General features: G+C 27.0%; 1 protein-coding gene across 2 annotated transcripts in view; it reads left to right on the plus strand.

The window, feature by feature from the left end:
* LOC132943202 (5-hydroxytryptamine receptor 1-like) overlaps window positions 1–12,251 on the plus strand; it is a 234,726-nt gene that overhangs the window by 113,501 nt on the left and 108,974 nt on the right. The gene's annotated exons all lie outside the window — the stretch shown is intronic.

Genomic DNA, 12,251 nt, shown 5'->3' on the forward strand with positions numbered 1-12,251 from the left:
TTTTCTAGTATTTTCGCAAGAAAGGGAATAAGACTTATTGGTCTGTAGGATGAAGTTACATCGGCTGATTTATTTGGTTTTTGAATCATGATGATTGTTGAGAACTTCCATAGTAGCGGAAAATAAGACGGTCTAATTATTGAGTTGTAAATATGTGTAATATGAACAATGGCTCTTTTAGGGAGACATTTCATTACTTCAGCGGTGATAAGATCAAAGCCTGGAGATTTGTTTTGTAGGTATTTTTGGATGAGATATTTTATATCGTTATGATAAAAAAGATTTAATTGAGAGAGTGGATTGAGGAGGGACATTGAGAGTCCTGTCGACCAGGTTCATAGTATCAAGATCAAAATATATATCTGTATGTGGTAGGAATACCTCAGAAATGTGTATTTTAAATAATTCAGCTTTTTCAGAGTCCGATGAAGTAAGACAGTCGTTGTATTTTTCAAAGGAAGGTTAGAGGCTTTATATACTTTTTTGTGGCTTTCTACAGACAGCCGTCTTTTGAGGAAAGATTAGTAAGATTTTTAACTAGCGTTATATTTTTATGTTTAGCGAGTGTTTTTTTTTTACTTTTCTTTAAAGAGTTTGCCTGTTAGTTGTACATTTTTTTATGTGAGGGTAAATGAGTGCGTCGATAACAGGCTCTAGCTCTACGTTTTTCAGTTATCATTGCTTTTATCGTTTCTGGAAGTGGGCTGGAAATATGATGGGTGGATAAATTTGTATTTGTGGCAGACCAAGCTGCAGTTTGTACAATATCAGTAAGAGCCTTAAGGAGTGTAGTTTAATGTTTATTTGAATTGAGCAAGATTGACAGAAGTCTTGAGAAAAACCAGGCAAAGGTTGTTAAGCAATAGATGACTTAACATAATATATATCCACACCACCGTGTGCAGTATTATCAGGATGATTAAATTGTATCCTGTTTATGTATATATGTTTTAGAATAAATTAGTGAAGTGAGTCTTAGAAATGAGGACAATTTCAATTCCTTTGTTGTTTAGTACTTTTTCGAGTTCATGAGCATGATTTCTTAAGCCATTTGCGTTGAATAGTAGTATAATAATAGTAATATAAGTAGAGAATTGTATTTGACAAAGTTTTGTTATTATTGTTATTTCATTATTTGGCATTTTTATCAAGTGGGCAGGAAATTACTTTAGTGAGAAGTGAAATTAATGAATTTATGAGAGACTTAAATTAATTAACGAGCTAATTTTTTTCGAAAACCACTGGAACGCGTGTGAAGCGGACGGCTGCTATCGCGATACTGTAATGACAAATTAATAATACATAATATCCATTTTAAAGTTAATTAAAACCATATACCACTGCACTATGTTACTACTACTGATTTTCACATAAAAAAACAAAAATTAAAAATTAATTTATATAAAAACTACTTTTATCAACTTCTCAAAACTTTCTCAGTTGTGAAGAAAAATCTGTTATATCTAGTTTCATTGTTAAGATTATTAAAAAACATTGTTTAAATTTGAAAACCAATTCCAAACAAAGCATTGTAAAAAACGGTTAGCTAAAACAAAATCATAGAGATAGATACCGCCTATAATAGGAGCATATTTTCAGTTCATTTTGTAATATTTAGATAATAGATGGTGTGGAACCTTATATTTTTTAAGTAATACTTGTAAAATTAATTGTCAAAGCGTATGTGCTTGACGTTGTTCCAAACCGACAGCCATATATTTTATTATTTCGTTCGCCAAAGGAAATTGGAACCGGTGATTTGTCCATCACACCGGCACCAAAGGAATTTAGATGTGTTTTAATACAAACGTACAGAGTGCGTATCTGAAACGATTAGAATTCTGAAATCAGAATTTAATTTGTCGTAAGGTCTACTCAATTTCGATTTACTCACGTTTATGATTTTTTTATTATAAATTCATTAATAATTGAAATATGGTAGTTTTTGATTTCTTTTTTATCATATATTTTTTTAGAAATTATAGGAGGGTAATATAAAAAATTGTGAAAATCGATCTGAAGTCGACTTCATGAACAATTAATTAAAATCTGATTTTCAGAATTTTGATCGTTTCACTGGATGCACCAGTATGTTGGAGTAAAAACTCGTGAACATGTTTATGATGCACGTATGCTAAAAAAAACTACGAAAAATTCCTTCCAGTACCACTAAGCTTGTATATCTGTTATTGTGAAATTAATACGCTTATTATTTTTGAATTCATGTCAAACAACCAGTTACTACTCTTTTAGGAATGTGAATAATAATATGTAGGTTATTCAGTACCTATATGTTGAATTTGTTTGTCGGCAACTGTTTATATACAGTATATAATAATTATATTTAATTGTCAAAAGTCGCAGCGTGTGTATGAATTACGCATAGTGTTGTCTGCAAGCGCGTTTTCAGCCACTTCTCCAGAACTGTTAATTATTCGACTCGTGCCGTTTTCGTTAACCAACAATCTACAGAACTGTTCCAACAGCTATGAGTAGGTATATATCCTATACAGGGTGTAAATAGTAAATGTGACGTGTTTAAATGTGATTCCCGTGTAAAGTAACCGTCAAACTATCCAGATTCACCATATTTTACTACATATAGAGACATAGACATGATAGTTACCTATTACTATTATAGTAATCGTATTGTATTTTCCACTCTGGCTAGTGGCCACACTTGAGCTACGGGATGAGTGGAATAACATAAGCTCCACCGAGGCGTAGCGATTTTTACCACTTTCACGCGGGGGTTGTTTTTCCACTCAAATCAGCCGTTCCACATTCATGGCGCCACGACGCTGTGTTAATTGGCCGGCGCGCCATCTGCGTTTCGCCTTAGTGCGTCTTGTGCAAGCGAACCGTCGTCGGTATACCGATAACTTCACAACTTTGTCTTGTTTTCATTTCAGTTTTTTCCCCTTTTAATGAATTTAGTTAAATGACTACTAAACTGCAACAATTCCATTATAATTATTACAATTATCGTGATATTGAAAACTAACCGCTTAAATTAAGTAATACCTATTTAACGCACATTTTTTCAGTATCTTCATGCGCCCATTATCGTTTGATGAGTTAAAATATGTGTTAACATTTAACAAATGAAAACGGTTTAAAATAAATTACAAACTTTTAATAAAAAAAATTGTATTGTAAAATTATTGAAAAGATTATGCATATTATGATTTTATAGTAGGTATATAGATAGTGCTGTTAAGATATTTTACTATTTAATTTTGAATATGATGAGTAGTTATACTATCATAAATATACTCCGTTGAATTATTTTATTATATTATACATAGCAAGAATACTATGAATAGTTGTGAGCAATTTAAATTGTAAATTCTTTGTACATTTTAAAATGCTCATAAATTGCTTCAAAATTAAAATTTTCAAAAAATTTATCGTGATAAATACATTTATAAAGGAGAAAAGAAGAAAAATGCGTAAACTGATTATTTAATTCAAATTTAAAATTAACTGTGATAAAATAAAAATAAATTCTGAAGGTGGATTTTGGTTTTTCGATGCATATGCATATGATTTATTTTGGTTTCTGAGTAAATTTTAAATAATTTAATGTTTATTTCCTATTGAAGCTTATTTTTGTCTGTGAATTTGAGGTATTTATAACTCATTAATACAAACGCATTATATGCGCATATATTTACAATGATATTATTAAAAATTATCATTTTAATTATAAAACATCTAGGTATATAAATGAATCTGTAACTTTTGCTTATTGCACGGCACTCTTAAATAATTCCTGAAAATGTATGGCCGGTATATTGGGAAGTTTTATCATTAACATTTATTTATAGGATACTTCTGTGGCTATAGTAAAAGTTATGAATTCCAAATGTATATAATGATTTAATTTAAGCCAGGTTGCTTACTTATTTTGCACATATTTTACATAATTTTATATTTGTCATATTATTATCTTTATTTGTTTAAATATTGAATTTACATTTATTTACATGATACAAATTAGAATATTGATTAGAATATTATATAATACTGATTATGTTGTTGGCATGACTAAAAAATATTGTAACACACTTTTTAGATAGCAAAATCTTAAATAAATATAATATTGAAAATGTGCCAAATTATTTAGAACACTGGGCAAGTATTTTATTAGTAGTCATTACTGATATTGGAAGTGGGTGTACTCTCAAAATGGTCCGTGTTCAAAATGTCCTGTATTCAAAATATCATCATAACAATAGTTATACTTTATTTAAAATAATACCATTTTTAGATTCTAAATGTAACGACGAATATATTGATCTTATGATTATATTATATATTATATTACCAATGATTTTTTGTGTCTATATATTATATATAGTAGAAAAAATGCTTCGATATTCAACTTGGAAGGTGATTTCTGATAGCAAATTGTATTTAGATTTGTTTTTATTTTATTTTTTTTAAACTATACAATATGTAAATATATGATGGGTGACCACCCGAGTTTTTGTGACGAATTCTCGCTTCACATACACACGTGTTTCCAAAACTAACCCTAGCCTCCCTACAAAATGATAATGGCCAAAGTTGCCGATGCTTAATTAAATAAAAATATTTGTGTTTAAAATAATATAATTAGGTTTTATTATTATAAGTAAATCTTAAAAATAGTTAAAAGCTATTAAATTAAAATATAAATAATATAATTGTTTTTAAATTTAAATTAAAATTATTTTATGTTTAACTTACCTACTTATCTGGTTCTTCGGCATTAGTCATTTGATAAACCATCTTTATATTAATAATTTATATACTCATCAACACAGCGCCAAATACAGTTATTTTCACTGGATCGATGTACTTAAGGAAAACAATTATGTTCATACTATATAATAATATAATGCCTTATAAGAATTATCAACAATTGGTTTTAATTTAAATAGTACAATTGTATTAATTTGCCTGAACTAGTGAGATGCATGATGATAATTATATTATTTAATGAAAAATATTTTTGTAGTAATTTTAAATATTTATATTATTAAAAATGAATTATTTGAAATAAGGGATAATATTAAAGGGGATATTTCTTACGGGAATATTTTGTCGTATATTTACTAATAAAATTAAATATCAATACATTGATGATTATATAAAAATAATATAGCATTATGCAATAAATATAAATCAGATTCTGATTTTTGACAATCTAGTTTTTGCATTTTTTTTTACATTACATTAATAATATTTTATTACTAATGGGTCTCTGGTACTAAAAACAGTAAAAACTTGAGTGCAGAGTAAGTAATGCTCCTATACTATTAATTAATTATACCCAAGACGACATGCCCAATTCAACTACAAAGTTCAGTTTCCCAAAATCGTTTACCCTGTTCATTTATCACTTGAAGCATTGATAGAAAAAATCGAGGCAGACCTGTTTTTCTTTGTATCCGTATAAGATATTAAAAAATATATATATATATTACTGCACCATATTCAATGTATATAGTATATAGTATATACACATAAACCAAATTTTACTGAATATGTATTTAATAAAAACATTAATAATTTTGAATGTATTACTCTTGAGTACCTACCATGTCTATTCTTGATATGAATATAGTATATTTAATTACTTATAAGATAATATTATACAGTATCCTAATATACAAAATCTTCTATAAATTCATTGATTACATAAACTTAAATCTTTATTGAAAGCACGAAAGTAAAATTAAACTTTCTACAAATTTAATCAACATAAATACTACTGAAATTAAAAATTTCGTAGACATTAAAATTATCTAATAATTTAATATTATATAATAGAAAGTAATGTTTATGAATAAAAAAATAGAATGGTTTACTGAAATGTATATATTTTTTTGGTGAAACACAATATGATGTAGGCATTATATTTTATTTCACATGTTTCAAAATCGTTTATCTGTGTGTTTATTATATTTATTGAAATAAATGTTCTTACATCGTTCTTGAATTTATTTCCAATTTCATTGAGACTAATGAAAAGCTCAATAGAATTGAACTACAAAATATATTAAATTATATTAGTTATTATTTATTTGTGATACTTTATATAGGAATGATAGATTTTATGAGATATGTTAACCGACGACTATAACGCTCGACATTTTACCATTTTCAGTTAAGTTTCGATATAATATTAGGTATGTAGTTATAGGAATTAGAGAAAAATAATGTTATATTTTTACGATTATCTAATTTACAGATTTTTTGTTTTAGACGTGTACAATTTATTAAGTAATTTCAATACGTTGTTAATTAATACAAAACTTATCAGGAAAAAACATTGAGATAATATGAAAAATATATGTTAGATACTGTCTTAACGGTCTTCGTTCATATTAGCGTTGCAATTTTGCAAGTTGGTTTAATAGTGAGTATTATTTTAATATTGGAAACAACTATTAAAAACTTTTCTGAATAATTTTTGGTCTACAGCAGTATTAACAGATTATATTGTGTAACCATTTACAAATTCAAAAAACATCTGGGATAAGGGATTACAGGTACTGCGATCCAAATACAGAACGAACATTTCGTTAATACGGTAATTTCATTAAAACCAGTATATTACCATTTTTTTTTAAGTTTTCCAATTACTGTTTTCGTTGTTTACACAAAAAATACTAAAAAATTAGAATATCAAAATAAACCTTTTAAAATAACAAAATTACATACATAAATAATACGATATGATAGAAACCTTGTTCAATGTAAAATAAATACATTTTTTAGTTAGAATCCATAAATAACAAATTGCACACAACAAAAATAATATTAATTTACCTTTTAAAACAATTAGTTAAACGATAAAATAAATTGAAAAATATTTTTTAATGATCATATTGATATTATAATAATTCGAGGATCTATTCATTTTATATTAGACTTTTCTCTATTATTTTAATTTAGCTATATCCTTAAAATAAATTACTAAAATATGTGTTTTTTTATAGCCTTTTTATTCAATGAATGCTTTAATAATCAACAAAAGGCTTGTATTCAAATGGGCGTGTTGGTATGTCATTTGACTGTGAAAATAAAATAGAATTTGTAATTTAGTGTAATAATTTATAAAAGTTCCTATTTATTATATATTTATATGAACATTAAAATTTGAAAATAATTATAACTAATAAGTATATTATGTATGTATATTATTATTAATTGAAAAATTAATAAACAACACTTTTACATTGGATTCGTGCTGTATTATACACGAGATGTGTAATAGTTCAATTTGATTTAATCGCAATACTATTTGTTATTTAATTTTTTTTCCCTGAGTAAAATTATACACTTCCAAAGTTAAGCGATGAGTTTATTGGTTTTACTGCAAAGATGTGTGTGTGTGTTTTAGGATTATTTTTACACCGGATATAATGCTTTAAGCTTCAACATTGAGGGTGGTTTTTGATAAAAAACTGAAACAAAAATTACCGGAATATTTACATAACAATAGTCAACATAGGTATAGTCGTTGACAAAACGTATTTTGTTTTTTTTTATTTTGCTGTGATTAAAAAATGAATAACCGTACTTGACATTTTTACTAACAATGAATATTATACTAGTATTTTCTAAACATGATATAATTTTTTTTAAATATTTTGGACCCTTTTGATATATCTATTTCAGACACTTAATTATTTTTAGTTTTTTTTAGTAAAAACCAAGAAATATTAATGTTAGGTTCTTCATAAGTTGTTCTTACAGAAATTAAAAAATAATGAAAATATATCATCATATATTCATATTTTAAATTCCAAGTGGAGTGACGACGAATGTATTAATTTCACAATGTTGAGTGTTTATTTTCTGTCTTTTATCTCCTTTTAGGGCAGTAAAAAGGCTTTGATTTTAAACTTTAGTGGTGATTTCTGGTATATAACTGGATCACATTGGTGCTTGTAATGGGGGAGGTGCAAAATACTTTTTAAATACCTACGTAAAACAAAAATAAAGAAAAATTTGGAATTTTTAAACTAAAATAGTAAGTATTCGATAAAATAGGTTTTGTTTTTTTTTTTGGCGTATCTCACAAATAACTGTATAAATGTATAATATGCTTACTTTAAATTATTACCAAATGTCTATTTATAATTTTCAATTATTCTTCCACTTTTTGAGCTTTTTAAAGACATTTTTTATTTTTTATTGTTCATTTTTGTTATATATCTCAATAAGCGTCAAAGTATAATGAAAATTATATCATGACGTATAGAAAATTATGCTAATGAGAAAACATTCATATAAGCAAAATAGATTTAGTTAAAAACTGGTTTTGCTTAAAAATCCCAGTTTTTCTTTAATTGTTTTTGCAGATTATTTTGAAAAATACTTGTCATTTTCAATTTGGACATCTAAAAAGTACCTACCAAATTGTATTTTCTATCAGAAACCACCCTCAAATTTGAAAACCACAATTTTGTCTACTATATATAGTGTATACAGACGTCAGAAACAATAAAAAACCACATTTAATTGTAATATCAATACATTCGTTGTTCTACTCAGAATGTAAAAGCATTCATAAAAATATTTTATTTATGTTATTTGCAATGTTTTTAAAAAAAATTCTACCTACTGTATTACTATAATAGTACAATTTATGACTAATTTTATATTATATAAATAAATTATAAGCTATATAAATAGAGATCGACAGACACTGTCGTCGCTCAGAAACTTTTTTCTTATGCAATAATTCATCATTGAATTCAAATTTCATATATTCGTTGCAGACAATTACTCAATGACGAGATACACTCAAACCCTACTACCTATACAAAAAAGCAATAAACCTGGTTTTTAAAAATATATATATACATTTAGATGCTATAATTTGTGCATAAACTATGAAAGGTTTGAAAATCTGTATACCAGCTACTACAATTTACGTTTGAATAGAAATATTTAATTAATTAATTAATTACTTGCCTAATTACTACCAACATATAGGACTGATGATTAAACATAATAATATGTGTACATTTTCTATACTATAGTCATACTTGGACGTGTGAAAACCGTGCTTAAAATTATATCCTATAGAATCTGATATTAATATGGTGAAATGTCCGTATTTACATTTTATTAAATTATCAACTCCATGACTTCTATATTCAACAGATTGCTAATCAAGTTACTGTGAATATAATATGCGTGAAATCATCCTTGAGGTGTTCAAGCTTAAATGATTAGTTTACAAAATCCCTTAGTTATTACGATGTGGATTTGTGATGACTACAGATGAATATATTTTGTATTATATCGTGTTACATACATTTGTTATTAGAAAAGACTTTAGAGTCCGATTCTCGTGACGGTGACTTTTCAACACCATTTTACACGTGGTATAGTTCTTGGATTAATGTTATGACGTGTCGTAAATTTTTTTAATTTATAAGATGTATGGTATGGATGAATGTACATTAACGAGTTAAAAAGTTAATTTGATTTTAACTTTTTAACTTCACTAGTTACTTTTGGCTTTTCATTAACTTAACTGTTAACTTATTAAATTTCTTTTTTAATTAACGTGAAATGAACGAATTCATTTTTGATTTTAAGAAGTAAGTTAAGTTAATTAATTTTGTTTTTAATTTTATTATATTTCACTATTTCAGTCTATTTCTTGTTCATGTCAAAAAATATTTAACGTGAATTTTTTAAAGTTAAAAATGTATATCATTCGAATCTATACAGAAATACTGTATAAAGTATAAACACTATAGTCTATAATTTAGTTTCGGGTTGGGAAAAAATTAAGTACGCTAGAATTGTATAAACAAATTAACTTTTTTTTAACTTAATAAAAAGTTAACTAAAAGGGTGTATTAACTTTTAACTTAACTGAGTTAACCTATGGTTAAATTAATTTTTAAATTTTCGTTATTGGTGCATATTAACTTAACTTAACTGAGTTAAATAAAATCATTAACTTGCCCAGCCTTGGCTATAAGTATACGTCAGCAATCTCTCCGTCCACTCTGACCTCAAAATCCCAACCATTCATACACTAGCCGCCCACTATTATAAATCATTTCATAAAAACACTTTCAACCATTCAAATCCACTAATCTCAAACCTCTCCTATCTTTTTCTTACTGATAACTAACCCCACCGTCTTGAACGGAATTGGCCCAGGGACGCCCCCTTAACATTAAAAAAAAAAAAAAAACCCGCATAGAATTATGAAATAGGGTTAGTGGACCCCCACTTCTATCACGTCGTCCATTTCTATACACTTGTACCCCGCCTCCCATATTACCTATTGTATACATTTAATATTTATTACAGATTATATGTATTTTTGTTTTCTAATAATAATAATAAAAAAAAAATTATAATATTAGGTATATATAATATATTTGCTTATAACCATACATTGAAATTATTATTGAAAAGATATTATCGTAAATATTTTATATCATCCATTTTATAGTTGACATCAAATATAATATACAAAATCGTATTAAGGAGATGCAATGAATTAAAAAAAAAAAATCATAAATGAAAATGGAATATTTCATATGAAATTAAGGACTATTAACTTTTATGAAGGGAAGTGTTAAAACTCTAATACCCTCCCTTATAACTCGACACTATTACTTACATAAAGATACTAAAAAAATTTATACTTGAAAATTATTTTTTTTTAATACAAAATACGTTTCATTTTGGAATATTATAGGCTATATAGCTAGAAAGTAAGTAAAGTTAATTGTTTTGATTTAAATGTCCATTGAAATTTTATGTCCATTTTTTTTTTATACAAAAAAGACATACGAAACTATAGAAATGTTATAAGTTGTAACATAAAATTATGCTTTATACAAATTAAAGCGGCTAACTACTTTTCACCACATAATGAAAATAGGATATTTCCAATGAAATTTTTAAAATAATACACTAGTTGGACTGTAGAAATTGTATCCAAGTTGAAGGAGGGAGAAGAGTATTGTGTGTTCAAAACAAACATCCTTCGTTTCGTAAACAATAAGCATTCGAGATGTAGAAACATTCATGTTTCGATCATTGTAAACACGAGGAGTTAGTTAATTAGTTTATTATTAGTTTATGTTACCCGTGACATAAAATGCACTTAAGTGAAATTTGATATTGTTATTTCAATAATTCCGACCGCTATAATCTGCAGCACTGTTGCGTTGTGCTATAACGATGTCCGGAGTATTAGCGGCGTTTCCGACCACCTGCAGAAGCCTTCAATGATCGCTACTTGACTCGAAATTAAAATTTAAAATACCAAATCTGAGGGAAATTAACGTATTAATTATTACTTCCTTTTGGCTTAATATTTTTCATTTTAATAGAATTTGTTTGACATTCGTTTGATTACTGGGTGCCTTAAAAAACACAAACCTTGTTTATAGATTTTATACAGAAGTTATTATCATACATATATGGTGGTAATATTATGCCTAAAACTTAATTATTATTATTTATTGAATTTTTTTTACTGCTTAAACCTCAATGATTTATATATAGAATTCACAATCTTAATGGTTTGTCGTACCTATTTCAAATAAAATAATAATCCGTAAGAACATAACCAACCGAAAATGTATATCCATAACGTGTTTCGATCCTAGGATACCGTTGGCAGGAGGAGGGGAGGTCACCAGCGCCAGCGGAGGTTATAATGTTCGGAATTCAATTTGGTGGCAAAACAAAAGCTATCCCGCTCGATTCGGGCCACGATCACTGGGGAAACCGACCACCAGAAGGGTTTCTCATCGTAATTAAAATCACCCCAAGCAGTGCTCGCCGCCCGGCTTTACCGCACGGCAACGTCCGTGCAATTATATCGCAATCATTGCTTATCATTCGCTTTTCTTCTATTTTTCATTTTCAGCATTGATCATAACTCATGAAACTAAAATAACTATTATCATCATGTAGAACGAAAAACTACTAGAAGTAAACATCTACGTAAATAATACTTATAGGCTCTATGAAATATTGAAATCAACGGGCTAGCGCACGCAAGTTCTACAAATCAAAAGTGACTGTTGAAAAAAATTTAATTGATAATTTTATAGAAACATCAAGTTGAGTTTCATTGTGTTTAGAAGTTAAATATTTATTTTAAATTGATAAATTATTACAATTTTTAAATGTACATAATATACAAACATACATAATACCAATATACCTGTATTAAAATACAATAATAACTAAATTCTTTATTC

Source organism: Metopolophium dirhodum, chromosome 4, assembly GCF_019925205.1.
Source record: "Metopolophium dirhodum isolate CAU chromosome 4, ASM1992520v1, whole genome shotgun sequence".
Classification (NCBI taxonomy): domain Eukaryota; kingdom Metazoa; phylum Arthropoda; class Insecta; order Hemiptera; family Aphididae; genus Metopolophium; species Metopolophium dirhodum.